The sequence below is a fragment of the Strix aluco genome, chromosome 5 (genome assembly GCF_031877795.1).
Source record: "Strix aluco isolate bStrAlu1 chromosome 5, bStrAlu1.hap1, whole genome shotgun sequence".
NCBI classification, from domain to species: Eukaryota; Metazoa; Chordata; class Aves; order Strigiformes; family Strigidae; genus Strix; species Strix aluco.
The window spans coordinates 180724-199465 of NC_133935.1; the positions used below are offsets into that span (position 1 = coordinate 180724).

At 45.8% G+C, this 18742-nt stretch overlaps 1 protein-coding gene across 14 annotated transcripts in view; it reads left to right on the forward strand.

Moving 5' to 3' along the window:
- PPFIBP1 (PPFIA binding protein 1) overlaps window positions 1–18742 on the forward strand; it is a 115947-nt gene that overhangs the window by 33627 nt on the left and 63578 nt on the right. The window lies entirely within an intron of this gene.

Here is an 18742-nt window from a genome sequence, read left to right on the forward strand (position 1 = left end):
CGCCTCTGAATTGCTCATCCTTGCCTTATCCCTGGTTGAGAAGTGCGGTATCGGTTTGTACCGTCCTCTCTGAGGTGTGGTGTTGCCCTGCTGGAGAAGCAAGCATCCCTCCCTTCCTGTGATACATCTGCAGAAGGCACATCTGGTCACTTATTTGTTCACCTGTCCAGGGCCCCTGAAAGTCTGTCTACATCAGCTGTCAGCTTCTGCCCCACAGCTGCACTGGGCTTCTCTGCTGCTGTCTTTGTGCTTCATAATGTGTGTCTCCCCACTCCATTCTGGCTGGGACTTGCCTTTTTGTCTACGCTTTGTGGCAGATGGGCTGGATCCCTCTCCTGTGCCCCTGCATGCCCTGAGTTACCTGCACCGCCCTGGGGCCAGCTGATGCCGTCAGCAGTGGCTGCTGTTCCTCAGGTGTTTAAGAGCCTGCGGCCCAAGGGGGTGCTTGCCTTGTACCCACAGGTTTGCTGACAGTCACTGGAGTCTGGAAGGCGCAGCAAGCACCCCCTCTGCTGCCGGGGACCACTGGTGTGCTGCTGCCAGGGGCTTGGGGCTGTCCTGGCTTTGGTCCTTGCTGCTCCCTAGTGTGTCCTGCATCCCTAGACTCCCTGCAGGCCCACAGTATGTGAGGACTGGTGTCTCATTTGAAATGTTATTTCCCTTCTTTTGCTCCCTTTTCCTCGCCATAGCCTTTGGAGCACCTCTTCTTGGATCTCTGACCCTTCCCACACTAAATCACTGTGTGTGAGCTCGCTGGGATTCACAGGCTGCCTGAGGTCTTGCACTGGACCTGGAAAGAAGTGGATGTTGCTCCTTGTTTGTCAGGAACCCCAAACTCCCATGCCAAATTATTCCCGCGGTTTTTAATCAGAGGTCTACTGGTTCCAGGATTGGTTATCACCTATTGTCTCCCATTTACATTTCTTATATTTCTTCAGTTTTATTGCTGCTTATCAGAGTTGCTGGGATTTACACTCCAGCTGGCCTTGCACTCTAGCTGGATTTGAGTTGGTCATGGCTGTAAAAACATCATTAAAAGTCCAATGTTGGCTGGCAGCCACGTTCTGCTGGATGTGTGTTTGGAGACTTTCCGTCTGCTGGCATCACTGTGCTAATGTCTTGCCTTCTCTGGAAGTTTCTACCTCTTAGCTCTCCAGATGCTCTGCTGGTTTCCCCTCTCCAGGAACAGCAGAAGTTTTGGGACCTACATCTGCTTTGTTTTCCCTGTCACTTGTACTGTTCCGCCTGGGAAGGGGTGTGTGTCTGTGTCCATCCTAGGCTGTAGTGGCAGATGCTCAGTCCTCCTTCCTCCCTTGCTGTAGCTCCGGTGCTGGCGTGTTTCTGGTATGGGGAGGCATGCTGAGACCCAATGCCCTCAGCAATTGATCCAGAAAGCTGCATCTGATTTCTCCGGCTGCTGCTTGCTTTCACCATTGAACAAATAAATAAGAGCCTCTCCTAACAAGATGACAAGAAGTTCCCGTGCCTGACTCAGTGTTGACAGGAGCAGTGGGCTGTGTTTTGGGCTGCTGTCTGCTGCTCTCAGCCAGGGGGAGGAATACGGGCTTTGTGTTTTGCCTCAAGTTCAGTCCAGCTGTCTGAGCTCCGATCATGCCATGCAGAATATGCTGATGTGTCTCAAGTGGCATTTTGGTGCCTCTTCCTGCTGCCTCTGTTTAGCCATAGAAGCGCAGATTCCCATTCTGTTGTTCCCTCCCTAGCAAGCACCATGTTAAACGTGGTGCTGACAGTCCAACCATGGCCCACAGTAAGTCAGTGTGTATAAATAATCCAGAAAAGCTAAATAAGGCTTTTAAAATAAGCCTTAGAAGACAGAACTGCTTTAATGTGGTGCCATGAAGACACAGAGACCTTGGCTATGTCCATGTACCCAGATTCAGTCATACTTCGTGTGGCTGCTGCTCTTTCCTAGCAAAATCCGTGCAGGTTTTCAGGTAGGTCTTCACCTTGCTCCACCAGTTCTTGGGACTGCTTTGAGTTAAAGTCTGCGCTTGGTGACTGAAGATTGGCTGGGTGTACAAAACTGAGACAATAGTCTGCACATGCAGCACTGAAATAGCACATGTCCAGTCCACCCTGTTACAGTGCCTGTATGCAAAAGGCAAAAATTAGAGTTTGTTGTTCCCCCACCAATGTCACGTTGAATATGGGAGGGAAAGAAGTACAAGGCTAATTCTGTGTATGTGTCATTATTGCGTTTATTAGCACTTGATGACTTGTCCTGCAGGGGTCCAGCCCACACACAGAGTTTCTTGGGTTTTTAATAGTTGTGCTAAACCAAAATGTGCTCAAAATAGTAATAATGTAAAACATTTCCCCAGAGCCTGCCGTGTGTGTTTACCGGCGGTGTAACAGTGCCCTCGGTTGGGGTGCAGGGAGACCCCAGGCCACCCGGCCGGTTCCTGCCTGGCTGCTGGAGCAGGGGGGTTGTGGTGTGTGTGCTGGGGCAGGTGTGGGGCACAGCGCAGCTCACACCGCCGCAGCTTCAGCCTGTGTAGAGTGGGGGTATTGCCTTTGTGTTGACGTGTTACCCAAGACTGCTGTACAGCAAAGGGTCCAGTGCAAGGTAAAATTCCTTGTTTGTAGGAAATGTGGTGCCTTCCCCTTGCCCAGACCTCCCCCTGCCATAACCCAGTATGTTGCTGGAGTGGTGTTAGGGCATTAAATGACCTGGGGTTACTGATCAAAGGTCAGTTTTTGACCTGACTTGCTGCTGGGCTCGGTAAGAGTTAAAACCACTGATCTATTTATTTATTTTTGAGTTAACATTTCTCTTGTGTGAATGACAACCCCTGTCCCATGTAAGACTGTCAGCTGAGCCATGATCCTCTCCAACTGGAAGGGATGGGGAAGGAGAGTGCTGCCCTGGCAGGTAGTGACGGGGATGGAAGGAGGCAGGGTTTTTCTGGTTGTTTCTCCCTTCCTTTCTTCTGAGAGTCAATGTTGCTGTGTGCAGAAAGCAGTATGTTATTACAGTTTTGTTCTTCACATTTTATGTGATGTGGTTTGGATAATGTTAATATTAACGACGTTATGCTCACCCACAGTACTGATGGTGGCTCTCTTAATATACATAAATCTCTGTAGAGAGAGGGAGTTGTATTTATCTGTAAATAATTAGCATGCTACCCTGTTTATCTAACATGTGACCTCTCTTGCACACTGCATTTCCCTGCCTTCCATTCAGTCCTTTTTATTTAATAGCTTTTCCCAGTCCTGACAGTTGCTTTATATTCAGAAAACATAAATTCATCCCCCACAAAGCTTTTAAATCTAATTTCATTTCTTGCCTTACTTCTCTGAGAATTTTTTTTGCTCTCTTCAGGACAAAGAATGTACATTTTGCCTGTTTATTTAGAGGAGCTTGTTTTGTCTGCAGAACCCTGGTCAAATGATACATTTCTTTTCTTCCATTTATAATCCTGTGAGGTTTATGTATTGGGAATAATCTTCGTGAGCTGGAAGAAGATTGTCCAGTCTGTTTTAAGATGTCCCACTTTCTGAGTATTGCATCTCATTAGGAATGTGGTTGGCTGTTTGCGTGGCTTTTTTCTTCCTCTATATAGCTTGGGGGAGAAAATATATCATTTCATCATCTAGTAATAATGCTTGGCACTTTGTTTGCATCTTCAAATAACTGTACGGCTATGAATTTAGTAATTCCTATAACACTGTGTAGTGGTTTCTCATTATTTGCCCCATTTTACAGATGGGGAAGGAGAACAAGAAGTCAAGTGACCTTAGGCCGTGAAAGGAGGAACAAAATCAACTTGTGTTCCTGGCTCCCTGACTTGTACTAGAAGAGCAACATACCTCTTGTTTAAACTAGAGGGGGAAAAAAAAGGCAAGAAAACAAAAGGACTGGGAGAGCTGTTTCTCTTTAATGATCTTGCCTAACCTTGTTAACTATTTAGTTACATGCATGTGGTGGTGCTTTTTGGTGTTTGTTTTTAAATAAGTTGTCTAACTTACTGATGTTGTTGTCACTCCTCAGTGTGTGGTTGAAGGTATGTGACGAATTGTCTGGAGTTTACAAAGGCAAAGCAATGTGTAAATGGAGTTAGGGTTGTTGGGGAGGGTGTCGATCACTGCCTGCTGGGGGATCTCTCTGCTCCTTCCCTACTCTTCCCCCTTGAACCAGAAGCAGGGGAAACCTTTTCTGTAGTATTTGGAAGTATTTTCCCCATTTTGTTTTCCATCTGAGACTGAGATGGGAAAAGTGACCCATCCTAAACAGGGACTGTGTAACACATGGCATATATAGAAACTAATCCTTCCTGTTTCATCCACCACATGCCACACTAGGATTCCCCCACCACCACCACGGGCTGTAGTGGAAGTTGTTGGCTCAGAATGGCGTCTGGGATTACTTCATTTTGCAGAAATAATTTTATACAACTGTACTAGGCTATAGGGCTTGATTTACAGCTGCTTAATTAACTGACAAGACCCCCAAATGTGTGGCATGCCATACAGAAAAGGTGGGTGCTGTAAGTAGTGAGCTGTGGAATTATGTGCTCTGTTACAGAGGAAGTTCACAGTAACAATATTGACTACTTGTTCAAAGTTAGTTAGAACTTATTTTTTCGTGAATTTTGGCTTTTGCAAAGGTGCTTTGCAGCACTGGACAGCATTAGAACTGTTTAGTCCTCTTGTGGAGGACAGATAATCTGCTTGGTGAAAAGTGGCTTGGTGCAGAGGAGCATGGAAATCACACAAAGAATTTCTTCATCTTTCTTTGGAAAATCCTGTGGCTGCTTTTCCACAGGTTCTCAGAGGTTCCCTGGCCACCTTCTGGCTGGCTTCAGATGTCTTGTTTGATAAACTTTCTGGCAAAAGTCTTGCATGACTTAACACAGCTTTATTCTGGGCATGCCCTGCTAGTGAAGGCGGTGGAGAAAGCAGCTGTCTTCAGCCATGCGCTCTATGTGGGGATGCAGAACTTTGCCGAGCCTTTTTTAGGGGCTCAAGATTTAACTCCAATGTTATATTTAGTTTTCTGTTTCTACTGAGTGGGACAGATATCCTTGATGCCTTAGATGAGAGAGGAACGGCAGCATGAAGGTATCACAGCCAGTATTGTTCTTCTTTTCCTTTGAATCTCTTATATAGCTGATACCTCATTTGTATGTGCTCCCCTCCAGTGTTGAGCAGAGCTGTCGTGAGCTACGGCATGCTCACAGGGCTCTGGTTTCATCCAGTGTTTCTCATGATACCCAAATTGCTGATTACTTGTCAGCTGACTTCTTGAGGAGCTGAATGTGGCTTTTCACAAATCTGGATGTTTTTCCCTTGCTGGGCTTGGGGAGCCCTCAGGGCTGGGTTGGGACCTGGACTTCGAAGCAGTAAGTGCGGAGCAGTTGGTATGCAAGCTTTCATGCTTTACTTGCAGGGTGGGAACTCTTGTGGTGAGGTCTTTGTGTCTCTCCTTTGTCATCTGACAACTTCTCTCACTGGACTTCGATTTTAGCTGCTTAAAAGCATCAGCAGCTCAGCATGTGGGGAGCTGCATGTTTGCCTTGGGCTGTTTTGTTGTGTTTATTTTTTTTTAATTTTGTGTTTTGTAATTTTTTTGAGGTATTGCATCCAAAAATTGTGAGTGCTTCCAAGAATGTGTTCAGGGCGAGTTGCTCAGATCATGCTGATACCCTTACCAAGGAACTTCTTGGAGATATTTTACTATCTCTGTGTGTTACTTAGGTATGTGAAATTAAGAGAGGGAGGGAGGTACCTGACTATCTGGATACTTCTTCCTTCTCCTTTTCCCCCCAATGCAAATTCACCAAAACTTGGGTAACTTCTCAGCTGTGAGAATTGCATGTCATTCTGCTTGGCAGAGCCTTGAGAGTTGGCCCTGCGTGGTGGCTGCTTCGTGGAGCACCATCGCCCCAAGGTCCAACACAGCAGCCGTGGGGCTGAAGACTTTTCCTGCCGTCGTCTGTTTGTGGCTGCAGTCGTGCCAAGCATGAGAACTGAGGGCAGGGTTGTTTGGGATTTTAAATTTTTTTTTTTTTCATGCTTCCTCCTAAGTGTTTGCAAGCAGCAAAGAGAAGGGAGAAGCTGTCGTGTATTAGGGGTTGACTGCAAATCACAAACATCATAGGCACTCGAGAGTAGGAAAGTATTAGGAGAGGGAGAAGGGTGGTGGGAGAGGGGACATTAGCTTGAATGGAAGGAAGGAAGGAAGAAGGGGGACATCGCAGCCAGAAGGTGATCATGGTAGGGGCAGGTACTGGGGTGGGTACCTGAACCAGTGCGGTTCCCCATGGTGAACTTCATTGCTACCCTCCCTGGTTTTACTGGTGTAACTAAGAAATTCCGTTCTGAAATAACGTAAGGGAACACAGAGTATTTTTTGTCTTTTAAGATCTTAAATTTGCAACTTCCATGTTAAACCTGCCCGCCCAACCACCCATATCTCCACACCCTCATGTGCAAACCTTGCATGATAGCTGGACAACTTGTTGCACCCTTTCTTACAGTTTTACTTGGCGTAGTATGTCTACAGTAACATGACTCTGGGGTTTGGGAAATGGCTAGGATTAGCAGGACAGGTGATGATCTTTGATTGCAAAACTAAGTGGTATGAGTCAACATTTAAGGGAACTCACCTCAGCTGCTGCTTCAGGAGGAAGGTGTGTTGTGCCATGGGGTGCACAGGGTGCCAGCAGGCACGGATATTCCCTTGGAACTGGCTGGGACATCCTTGGTCTGGGAGGCGATGGCCCAGGTGTGCCCATGGCTCTTGCCCAGAGGGGCTTGGATGGGTCTTTTCTTAGCCTGGGGCATCAAACCACTGTCAGAAAGCACTGGGAACTTTTAAGGTCTTGATGGAAAAACCAGCTGTTGTCATCCCTTCAGCTCTCCTTACAATAAATTGGCTAGTTCTCCCTTTCTCCTGTTCTTGAAAGGCTGAGTTGATGCTGATCAGGTTTGATAAGTGATCACTGGGGAGCCTGGCTGTGTTCTCTTTTGTGATTAAAGCTGTAAGCTGTCCCTCTGAAGTTCACATGGCAGTAGCTTGCAGGTTGAGGTATCTGGAAAATATCAAGCAGTAGGTGACAAGGTGTGAAAGGCAAGGGCTGCTCGGAGCGGTGAGACTGCTGCAGAAACCTGCTGGGTGGGGACTGGGGATGGAGAGATGCTCTGCTGGTGGCATGGTTCACCACTGGCAGTGACGGTGTTGGCAGCGCAAGTGGTGCTGGTTTCAACTAGAGATGGGCTGAAGCAGGAGCTCTGTGTTGAACCTCCCCGAGCCTTTCTGTTTGTCTAAGGGATCCATACTGTGTAAAATTGATGTTTGTCTCAGCCTGCTTATCTGCTGGCCAGCCCATACACTCCTTCCCAGATGTTCTCTTATCTCAAAACTGGAGATGCACCTGAAATTGTCCTTTCAGGATTTGGAAGCTTTTTTGATAAAGCTGTCTGTCTGCAAGTGTTTTCAAGAACACGTCACATTTTGAAATCGTGGTATTAAAATAATTGCCTTTGAAATGAAGGGAGGGTCATGTGCCCTACATCAGAAATTCCTCTTAGTGCTTACTAATCCGCTATATAAATGTCATGGCTTATATCCACAGGGTGTTTATATTGAATTTTTAGCTGTATCAGTATCTCTTACTCTTCAGAATAAATGCTATATAATCTGGTTATGAGCAATATTCTTAATTTAGATACCAAAAATAGGGCATAGGCAAATCTGAGTTACTGTAAGAAAGCAGAAGAGGAAATAGCCTTGCCTCATGAGGGGAGATTGAGTTCAATTGAATCATCTAGTGTTTAATGGTAAGGCCAGAGAATTCAGTCTGTTTCATTAGGATAGCACAATGATTGCCATATTTTCTTTTATCTTTGTTTTTTTGTGAAGGCCTGATTCTCCTCTGGTATACCTGTACTGAGGTGTGTAACGAGGGGGTAGGTTGGGAGACACCTGTTCTTCTCCCCCCCCCCCCCCCCCGAGCAGATCAGTGTGCACTGATTCGAGGGATGTAAAGCAGTAGGGACCCAGGCTTATCACTCCCCAAACCCCTGGTTTGAGGGAGATGAAGTTGTTCCTCAGAGACCTGCAGTGAGTGACACTGACAGGGACAAGATGTGCATTTTGGGAGCAGAATCATCCTTGCTGTGGCAGGTGGCATTACCCAAGAGCTCAGATATCTGAAGCACTTTCCTCGCTTAACCAAGCCAATGATCCTATGCCTGGAGGGGGTTTCTTTTCTCATGCCCTTAGCAGCTGTTTATTTAAAATAATGACAATGAAACTAATAATTACAGAATCATAGAATTGTTTAGATTGGAAAAGACCTTTAATATCAAGTCCAACCACAAACCTGCCAAGTCCACCACTAAACCATGTCCCTAAGCACCACATCTACATGTCTTTTAAATACCTCCGGGGATGGTGACTCAACCATTTCCCTGGGCAGCCTGTTCCAGTGCTTGACAACCCTTTCTGTGATCACTATACCCGAGATGGCCTCCAACCATCGCATCACCCACAAATCCTTCTCTGTTCGCAAACACTAGGTCCAGTGTGGCTCCTTCCCTAGTTGGCTCCCTCACCAGCAGTGTCAGGAAGTTCTCTTCCACACACTCCAGGAACCTCCTAGACTGTTTGCTCTCCCCTGTATTGTATTTCCAGCAGACATCTGGTAACTTGAAGTCCCCCACAAGAACAAGGGCTGGCAATCGTGAGGCTTCTCCCATCTGCTTATAGAATATTTTGTCTGCCTCTTCATCCTGGTTGGGTGGTCTGTAACAGACTCCCACCATGATATCTGCCTTGGTTAGCCTTCTCCTTGATTCTTACACATAAACACTTGACCCTGTTATCACCATTGTTAAGCTGTAGACAATCAAAACACTCCATAACATACAGGGCTACCGCACCACCTCTCCTTCCTTGCCTATCCCTTCTGAAGAGTTTGTAGCCATCCGCTGCAGCACAGTTGTGCGAGTCATCCTGACCATGTTTCCATGATGGCAACTATATATCATCATTTTCCTGCTGCTCAGCAGCTTCCAGCTCCTCCTGTTTGTTGCCCATGCTGTGTGCCTTGGTGTAGATGCACTTCAGTTGGGCTATTGGTGCCACCACCTTTTTGGGGGGAGAAGCCCTAATTCCTATGTGACCATTCTGAGGTGCTTCTGTCATTTCTAACACATCAATAACCCTTGTATCTTTGCTGCTGCATGGATCTCCATCCCCTATCTCCACTGAGACGGCAGACCAAAGGACCTCGTGAGCACACCGACCCACAAACATTGATGTGCTGCCCCTAGGCTTATCTCTGGTGAGCCTGGTGTTTATTCCTTTCCTCCCTCAAATCTAGTTTAAAGCTCTTTCAGTGAGCCCTGCTAGCTCCTGTGTGAAGGTTTTCCCCTTGGAGTCAGGTGTACCCCATCTGTTGCCTGCAGGCCTGGTGTCATGTAAACCGACCCATGATCAAAAAACCCAAAATTCTGCTAGTGACACCAGGCTTGGAGCCAGGTATTGATCTGCTGGCTCTTCCTGTTTCTTCCCTCATCATTCTCTGCAATTGGAAGGATGGAAGAGAATACTACTTGTGCTCCTGATCCCTTAACCAGTTGTCCCAAGGCCCTGAAGTCTCTCTTGATTGCGCTCAGACTTCTTGTTGCAACGTCATTGCTGCCTACCTGAAAAATCAATAGTGGATAAGAATCTGAGGGCCGTACCAGAGTAGGAAGCTTTCTCTTCACATCTTTAACCTGGGCCCTGGGGAGGCAGCAGACTTACCTAGGAAGTGGGTCCAGTCTGCATTTTGGGCCTTCTGTGCCCTTCAGAAGGGAGTCTCCTATGACAGTGACCCATCGTTTTTTCTTTATGGAAGCAGTTTTGATGCAGGGCATAGGCTGACTTAACCTTGGCAACACCTCCAAGCTAGCTGAAGCATCATCCTCGCAATTGTATAAGCATCAATAGCTAATAATCAGTACGTGATAAACTAATGAACCTAATATTGTAAGACTGTCCCTGCAGGTTGATGACCGAGTGGCCAGTGTTTTCCTACTCACCATGAGTGGCAAAGACTGTTAACTTTTAGTGAAGTTGCTGCCGCTGTGCTGGGCACATGGGTGAGCTTCCTTCCAGACTCCCAGTTGCTTTGGTGAAGGCTTTCCCCGGCTTGTTCCCTTCCACAGCCTGTTTTCCCATTCTGTGAACCCTCTCATATGATAGAACAGCCCTTGTTTGCCCTGATTCACTGAGTATTTTTTGTTTTGTTCTCTTGTTTGCAGTTAAGCTTATGGGTCACAGTGGTTCTATGCAACCTTAAGCAAATATTACCTAGAAACATCTTGGTAAAGAAGTTGCTTTTCTGTGTGATGGTGGTGTCAGGCTGAACCAAGGTGATCTGGAGCAAGATCCGTATTGGAGGAGAGCATGTCTTTGCTGCAGACTTGATCTGAGTTTTGTAACTTCAGCGTTTCCCTTGGGCCCCAACACCATCACCCCCCCTGCCACAGTAGCTGTGCGCTGATAGTGCCTCTAAGTGGAGAAGGAAGGAGGAACGAAGACTGTAGCCACAGTGGTCAGGATCTTGCTTGTGTTCGGTTTGTGGCAGAGGTCATGTCTGGCAGCTGATGGACTGAAGTCAGCCAAGATGAGGAGAGCTGGTATTCTACTGTGGACCTTAGAGGCTGCTATTACTGAAAGCACACACAGGTTGCACAAAGCTGGCAGGATCTGTATTATGAGGTCCTGTTTTGGTCACTTAGTCAAACAGGCAGCCAGTGTTAAACATGTTCTCAGTACCATTGACTTCGGTGCCATTAGGAGCATGGCTGTGATCAAATGTGGGCTTACGCAACTTGCTGATCTCAGGCTGGGTGGGTCTTGCTGAAAAGATCCTGTGCTGACAGAGAGACTGTGTCTATTTCGGGCTGTGGTTCAGCGAGGTTGTCAATCCAATTTAAGAGGACCAGATTATAAATACTGTGAAACGCTGAGCTGGTGTAAAGCTCCTTTGCTGATAAGGAGCTGTTCAAAATATTTGGAAAGTTCAACTTTTTGTGGGACTGGGCACCCAGTCCTGGCTGTGCTCACAAGGCTCAGCGCCAGGGGCGTTTTGGCTGGTTTGTCCTCTTGGCTTGATACCCAGCAGTGGAGACTTGACGTGCCTTGGGTGGTGTTCTGCCTGAGGTCTACCAGGCGATGGCAGTGGTAAAGCAGCTGTGGTGTTCTGCCACCTGGGCAGTGAACAGCCATCTCTGTCCGTGTGTGGACAGAAAATAGGGTTATGCATCCCATCAGGTGCTGCAGCATTGCTGGGAAAACCAAAACTGAGCTGATGGCAGCTCTGGTCCCCTTTGTATCTGACCCCCGGCTCCCAACAGGAGGTGAAAATCCAGTAGGTGGGGGATGCCACTTTCTGCCATATTTCTGGCTATGTGGGGGAGAACCTTGTTGACTGTCAGTGTTTCAGCCCCAGAATAGTCTGACAACGGAGCAAAGGCAGTCTGCAATTGCCAGCTTGCAAGCACTCGCAGAGGCCCCTTTGTGGGTTTGGTGCTTTTCCGTCCAAGATCTTGGCATGGATTTCCGTTATCGCTGCTTTTCCTTTCCTCCCTCTGCTTCTGGTTGTTCTCAGTACAACAGTTTGCTACTGTTTATTGCTTCCTTTGCAGTTTTGGACACTGTTGGAAGCTGATACCTTTGCATCCTGTGACTATCTAGAGTAGCTAACCTTGCCCTCACTTGCATGTTCCTGCTCCTTTATAGCCTATCTCCTTATTTTATTTAGAGACCTTCTTTGCAGCTGTGTTCATATTCCCAGGACCTCTGCCAGGTCTGCTGCAGTGCTCTGGGCAGAGAAGTAGGAGGAGTGTTGTGCACAGCCCCCACAAAGTGGTATCGGGTGCTCTGGGTAGTTCCTGCAAGCACTCATCACATGTCCAGGCATGCCAAGGGGTTTCTTGGTGCACGGGTGTGGTATTAAGGTATGCTTCCATGTTCAGTGGGGTGTTGTCAGCCAGTGATAATCCCCTGTCACTAAAGGTAGGGGCAGCACTGCTCTGAGCAACTGAAGTAGCAGCCTGTTGGGAGAATGGGAAAAAGAAGCCCAACAACATTGCTATGTCAGAAGAAACTATTAGTGTAGTCAGTTATGATGGCAAGAAATCATGCATGTACACAACAAACAGACTACCTCTGTCTCCTTTAGTGCTTCTACTATCTGATTAGTTGTCAACGTCTGTTAATTTCTGCTACCACAAAATATGTAGACAGTTGTGAGGTTTATATTATTAAGGGTGTGTGCTGTGTATAATTTACAGTGTATTATGACAGCTGTAGTGAATGCTGTGATCCACACCATGGAGCACTGAGATATGGCCGAGCTGCTATCTGCTGTATTATCTAGAACAAGTTTGGAGCCTTGCTGGTGTTACAACAGGAGAGGAAATGTGTGTAGTCATGTTACTCTCATTAGGCATTTGCATGTGGCTCTTTGGAGCACGGCACAACACGAGGTCGCTGGCCTGCAGCCACACCAGCTTCTTGGGATCTTGTCAGATCTTGCCAGCAAAGGAGCACCAGGCTGGGTCATAGGTCTTGGACAAGAAACCTCCAAGGAACAGGCTGTTGTTGCAGAGATACTGGAGACGTCCTTGTGGTGCCATGTGTGTTTTGGCATGCATGCGTGGCGGGTGTGTTTCTCTCTTTTTATTGTTACTTGATATTTTCTTACTTCAGAAGAGCACTGCATTATTTTCTAGCGTTAGTGGGAAATAACCCTTGATTCTCCCCTCCGCCATACTGTGCCCAGTTCTAAATGATTTGAAGATGAATTGCTTGAGATCTGCAGACAAGTTTATCTTGTAAATAATCAAGACTATCAATTGCTCAGTTGCAAGTTGAATATCCATCTGCACTAAGTGTGGCCTTAGTAGCAGTGTGGAGCTGCACTTGAGACTCCTGGATGCTATTTCCACATGGAGTGCTGGCTTTTTCCCTGCTGGTGAGAAGTTCCCACTGGTGAGAATTTTGCGCAGGCGCTCTACTCACATGTGCTCTATTCAGGTAGGCTAGCCTGTTAAGATAGCCCCGAAGACCAGAGTAACAGAAGTCTCAGCTCAGGTGAGCAACTTTTGACCTAAGCCCTTCAGGGCAAATGTTTTAGCTAAGCTGTTTCTTTTGACTTAACACCCAGTTTACTTCATCTTTACATTTGGCTTCAGTCATGTTAGCTCTCTTGAGTTTGCAGCCAGAATTGAGAAAATAATGTATTTTTCGTAGCATCTTTTGAGTTGGCAGATTGCTGTGTAGATGTTCAAAATTGCTGTCCTCACCTAAGATGGAAGTTTCCTGCCTTGGACCGCACTGCTGTAGTACCAGGAGAGCCTTGGGCCAGGCTGCCTCAGTGTGAGGTGTCGTGTGAGGACAGAGCAGGTGGTCTCAGCAACCAGGGGTGCTGCTGAGTCCAGCCTGAGGAGTGCCTGTGGTGTGGGAACTCACCTGCGACCATGTCAAAATGTTTCCTCTAGCTGGAAGGAAAATCATAGCTGTCTGGCCATGGCTTCCCAGTACTGGTTTCAGGCCTAAAGGAGCCCTCTATGCCGGGATCTGTTGGTTTCCCTCCTTCCCCTGACTGCTGGGGCGCTGCTGTCTGGGCACAGGTCCCCTTGCTGGTCACTCACTGTAGGGCCAGTGCTAAATGTCTCCTCCCGAGGCCCTCAGGCACGTGGTCAGATCAGATTGGCTTCCTTACCAATGTACTTTGGGGCATGAGGTGCTGGGGTGTCCTAGGTACCTTACTCAGACCTGTCTCTTCCCTGCCGAGTACACACTCATGCTTAAATCACTTCCCTCCACGGAAAGGTCACCTCTTCGATGTTGACCTTGCCCTTCCACTGCTGGGTCCCCTGTTTCAGATACCTGGACATGCTCTGGCTCTTTTTCCTCCTGGTTTGGTAGTTAGGCAGTGTAGGCAGCTTAGGCAGTCTAGACCTGCCCAGTTAATAAGCTGTAAGGGACCACGGACAGTCAGTCTTTGCAAAGAAACCTCCCAAATGCTGGTGGTATCTTCTCCCAGTGAGACCACTGCTGCCCTGAGAACCTCCTGCAGCATCAACACAGGACACAAGGTTTATCCCAGGGTCCATCCTCAGCTGTGCGGAGTTGGAAGAGGGCCAACTGGGAATGCTCTCCAGCGCTGAGGACAGAGTTGGTGTTGCAGTGTAGCAACAGTGAGTTAAGGTTTCTTCTTAAATGAAGACATTTCCATAAATCATAAGCAGCTTTTGCCCGAGTAACATTAGGTTTGCGGAAGCTTTGAAACAGGTACTAAAGTGTCAGAAGCGTGGCTGAGCATCAGCATTTGTTTCGTTGGTAACTGAGCCTCAGTTTAGAAAAATGGGATGACATTTAATAGTTGTCCTGTTCATGTTATTTTCCTAAGTCTTTTTTTAGACACAATAATGTAACACGGGGAATTAAACCCCTACTTTTTTTAATTAGCTGACAGTACTGATTCAGGTCTTGCAGTCTGTAAAATATAGCACATCGCTTCACACTAGTTCATCTTGGATAGTGCTCCACTTTCTGTTTAAAGACAATTTAAATAGAATATTAGGAGAGGAAAAAAAACCTGAAACAGAGCACAGAAATGGCAATTTAGTATTCTTGACATTTCTCGGAAAGCTGCTTAAGATTATCTCCTTAAAGTGGCAGATTTTGCCTGCAAGTCAAGTAGAGAAGCAGGAACTGATATTTCATGAAAATACTATGAGGCCTGAATGCATTTATGTTCCTTGAGACATTTGCAGGAAACAAGAGCCTTGCTATTTGGAACTGGGAGAAGTTTTAAAAAAGAGCAAAGTCCAAATCCCAAAGGCCAACTATAGATGACTCAGATACCTCCACTGCCAGAGATCTGGTTGTTACCACACAGAGATACCTGTTCCTGGTGGTTTTTTTCTTTTTTTTTTTTTTCTCTTTTTTTTCTGAATGTACTTGTGAAACCTTTTATTTTAATGTTGGATGTTGAACCAGAATTTAGATAAACTGGAGTAATGATTGCTCTTCTGCATTGTTAAATATATGGCCAGATGAACTTTATTCCAAAAATTTATCAAGAATTGATGAAAAATGAGTAGACCACAGCTTTCTCAAGGATCTGCCATGTGGACAATGCTTTTTGAATGTTTTCTTCATAGAATGGAGAGTTATTCTGGGTGTTTTCCCTTTCTCTCGCCTCACAACATCAAGGTGTTGGGCTTCTGTCAAAGATTCTTTAGCTTGAAAAATGGAGTTGGAAAAGTTGGGAGATCAAAAGATAATCTTCTGGGTAAGGTCTGTAACAGCAGGAGTAGTTGTGCAGAGCATGTTATTGTTCCATTTTGGAAAGCACTACTTAGGCACTTCTAATAAACTCGTATTTAATATTACCTATCCATATCTTCCACTCAGACTGTATTGCAATAAATCTTGTGCTCAGGAAATGAAAAGGAAACCCTTCTTTTAAATTTCTTTCCTTCAGTCACTTTTTAAGGTAAGGCATGTTCCAGTTGGGGGAGTTTATTTTTAATGAAGTGCAATATAAAGGCAATATATTTTTTGAGGCTTTAACAGCACTAATCTTGCACTTTGTTACATGCAAGTGCTCCTTGAGCTAATGTGGATTTCCACAAGCTTCATCAGGGCTTCCCGTTGGACTTGTAGCTTATTTGCACACAGGATTTACCTTCAGCGATCAAGTATAAGGCTGTTTCCCTGGGTAAAGCGGTTGAAGTATGTAGTGAATTGCAGGAGCACCTGGCTTATGCAAACTTGAGTGCACAGTTGCAGTGGCTGATCTTTAAAAGTTTGTCCTAGGAAGTCCTTGTGTTGTAGCACTGAAGCAGTGAAAACTTTCTTGTCTTGTTTTTTGGACTTTGCTAGAAACCTGCTAATTACAGTGTTATTTCAGTTATTTCAGTAATTACAAAACTGTAGTATACCAGCAGTGAGCACACTCATGTTGATTGATGTATGGTAATTCATTTGCAAAAGTAAGAGTTCATTAATGAGACCAGAACCTCTATGAAGTAAAATATCATGGTAGTTATATCTTACCAGCAAAACCCAGAAGTAGATGAATCTGTCTCCGTAAGTGGCAGTTCTGTGCTGTAAGGGTGATTACCATGGGGATTTGTAATGCTGCTGGAGGGAGGGGAGCAGTGGCGGACCCTTCTGTGAGCAGTTCAGCACACTTGTGATCGAGAGCTGCCCCCGTTCCTGTCTGGTGACTGAAGAGGCAGCCTTGCATAGCTGCTTAAATGCTGCTGCTGCAGGCTGTTACTGTATAGTAGGAAATAAATGATGAGCTGTTCCGGAGAGGAGCTGTACTATGACAGGACCCCTGTATGAAGATATATGATGATTTACATCCTGAAATAAGCAATGTTTCTTTTCCTAAACAGGGCTAAAGCTGTAGGTCTATTATATATGTAAAGTAAACATTCTTGCTAGTTTTGGATTTACTTTTCCGTTTTTGCTCAGCAGGATCATTGTAGTTGGGGTCTTGGCATCACCAGTGTCTTCTGCAAGCCCAGACTAGGCTATCTCACTGTTTTCTTTCTGTTCAACAGACTAAGAGTAAGATCCTCCTCTAAGGGAGGATCCCATCCTAACTTTAGCCAGGGAAACAAAATCTGCAGTGCTTCAGAGCTAAATATAACTCTCCGGAAACAGTCCCTCCAGTCATGGCTCACTAGGCACATGAAAAATAGTCAGCCTTAACAAAGGGAAATACATGGGCAGTAGTTTTAAAATAAATAATTATTTTTATAGCTCTATTATATATGAAGCAAGTATCAACCTTTTAAAACTTCCTTAGTGCCTGAGAACAAGCAAGACTTACATCCAGGTAATTCCTGGGGTCTCCATGTATACCATGAAGGATTTGGCCCCAGGTGTTCACATAGTTGCTGAGAAAGCTGTTAGTTCATGGTGATAATGAGAAAGTATCATGGTTTGTTTACTTATGGTTGGGTTTGGTGGGGTTTTTGGAATGGTAATAGACAGTGAGGACAACTTCTTTTTTCAGCTGGTCTGCCAAAGTCCTTGGTCAAGGCACAAAAACCTGGTTATATTTCAGTCCATCTTGCCAGCTACACCCTTCCCCGTTCACTGGCAACATTGATGATGTTTTGGGAGTTCTGTGGAGTTCTCCCCCTTGTCTCTGAAGAAAACCATTGAAGATGATCACCTTACTTCGATGGTACAAGTGGACCTTTGTTTTTCCCATGAACAGCCTCCTCCTTCCAGTGGCCTTCATGGACTGGTGTTGTGGCTTAAACCCAGCCGGCAGCCAAACACCACGCAGCTGCTCGCTCACACTCCCCCACCCCTGGGAATGGGGGGGAGAGTTGGAGGGGTAAGGGTAAGGAGAATTGTAGGTTGAGATAAAAACAATTTAATATTGAAATAAAATTAATATCAATAATAATAATAGTAATAATAGAAAATACCAACAGGTAATGCACAATGTGATTGCTCACCACCTGCTGACCAATGTCCAGCCCGTTCCTGGCTTGTAGTCCCAAGGAAGAGAGAATCCACATTGTGATTGTGAAACCACAATCCCAAAAGCCAGAGTGAGCTTCCTGATCCACGCTTATCTATATACTGAGCATGATATTAGATGATATGGAATACTCCATTGGCCAACTTGGGTCTGTTGTTTTGGCTGCTCTCCCTCCCAGCTTCTTGCATACTTGTGCACTAGCAGGATATGAGAAGTTGAAAATTCTTTGATTTCTTAGCAACAATGAAAAACATCAGTACATTATCAACATTCTTCTCATATCAAATCCCCTACTGAATCCAAAACACAACTATTCTAGTTACTAAGAATGAAAAAAAACCACCCTAGCTCTACCCCAGCCAAAACCAGGACAACTGGGCACTTCCATTGATCTCTCTCAATGTCAACAAGACTATTTGCATCCTGCAGGTTAAACCTGTGCTGCTCATTGGGATCAGGATCTTCAGCTGCAGGTGGGACTGGGGCTGTACCCTGGTTCTGTTTGACCTTTGATACATGATCTCTTTCCTGATCAACTGGTATAGTGAAAATCTGTGTACAGTTAATATGTACCTTTCTACAAGTCTCTTTCCCAACCTTCGGGTGGGGTGGGGGGTAAGTGTGAAAGAAACACTTTTAATATCTGCTTCCTTTAGCATCAGATGTCTAACTTGATTTGTATGTAAGTAGGAAAACTTTGAAGTGTTGTTGAAATACAAAGGGAAAGTACTTCAAAGAAATGTAACATTAGAAGTGTATTTGATCCCTCAAGGTTTTTGAAGTGTTATCTTGAGATTATGTATTCCGAGGAACATTTTAATGGAAATTCAAAGGGCCATTAATTCATCCAAAACACTGAGTGTTGTCGGTTGGCATACACTGAACTGTTCTGTACTAGTTTTGATTTCACATCGTGGCAGGTGAGCAGTCCCTCACTCACCTGTCTGTGTTGCCAATGTCCATGGCACAGTAAGAAGTTAACATAGTCTGTGATGGGGAAACCAGAGTGTGATGCTGCTGCAGCGTGAGACTTGTTCGGGCTGTTACCCCATGTCCCGGAGAGGCCCCTGGATATGGCCAATAAAACTGCAGTGTGTTAAGCTCCAGAACTTCTGATTTGCATTGACTGCTCTGCTGAAGTAGGGCCACGGTGGTCCTTGGGAGGCAATGGGGTGCTGAATACAGATTTCTAATAA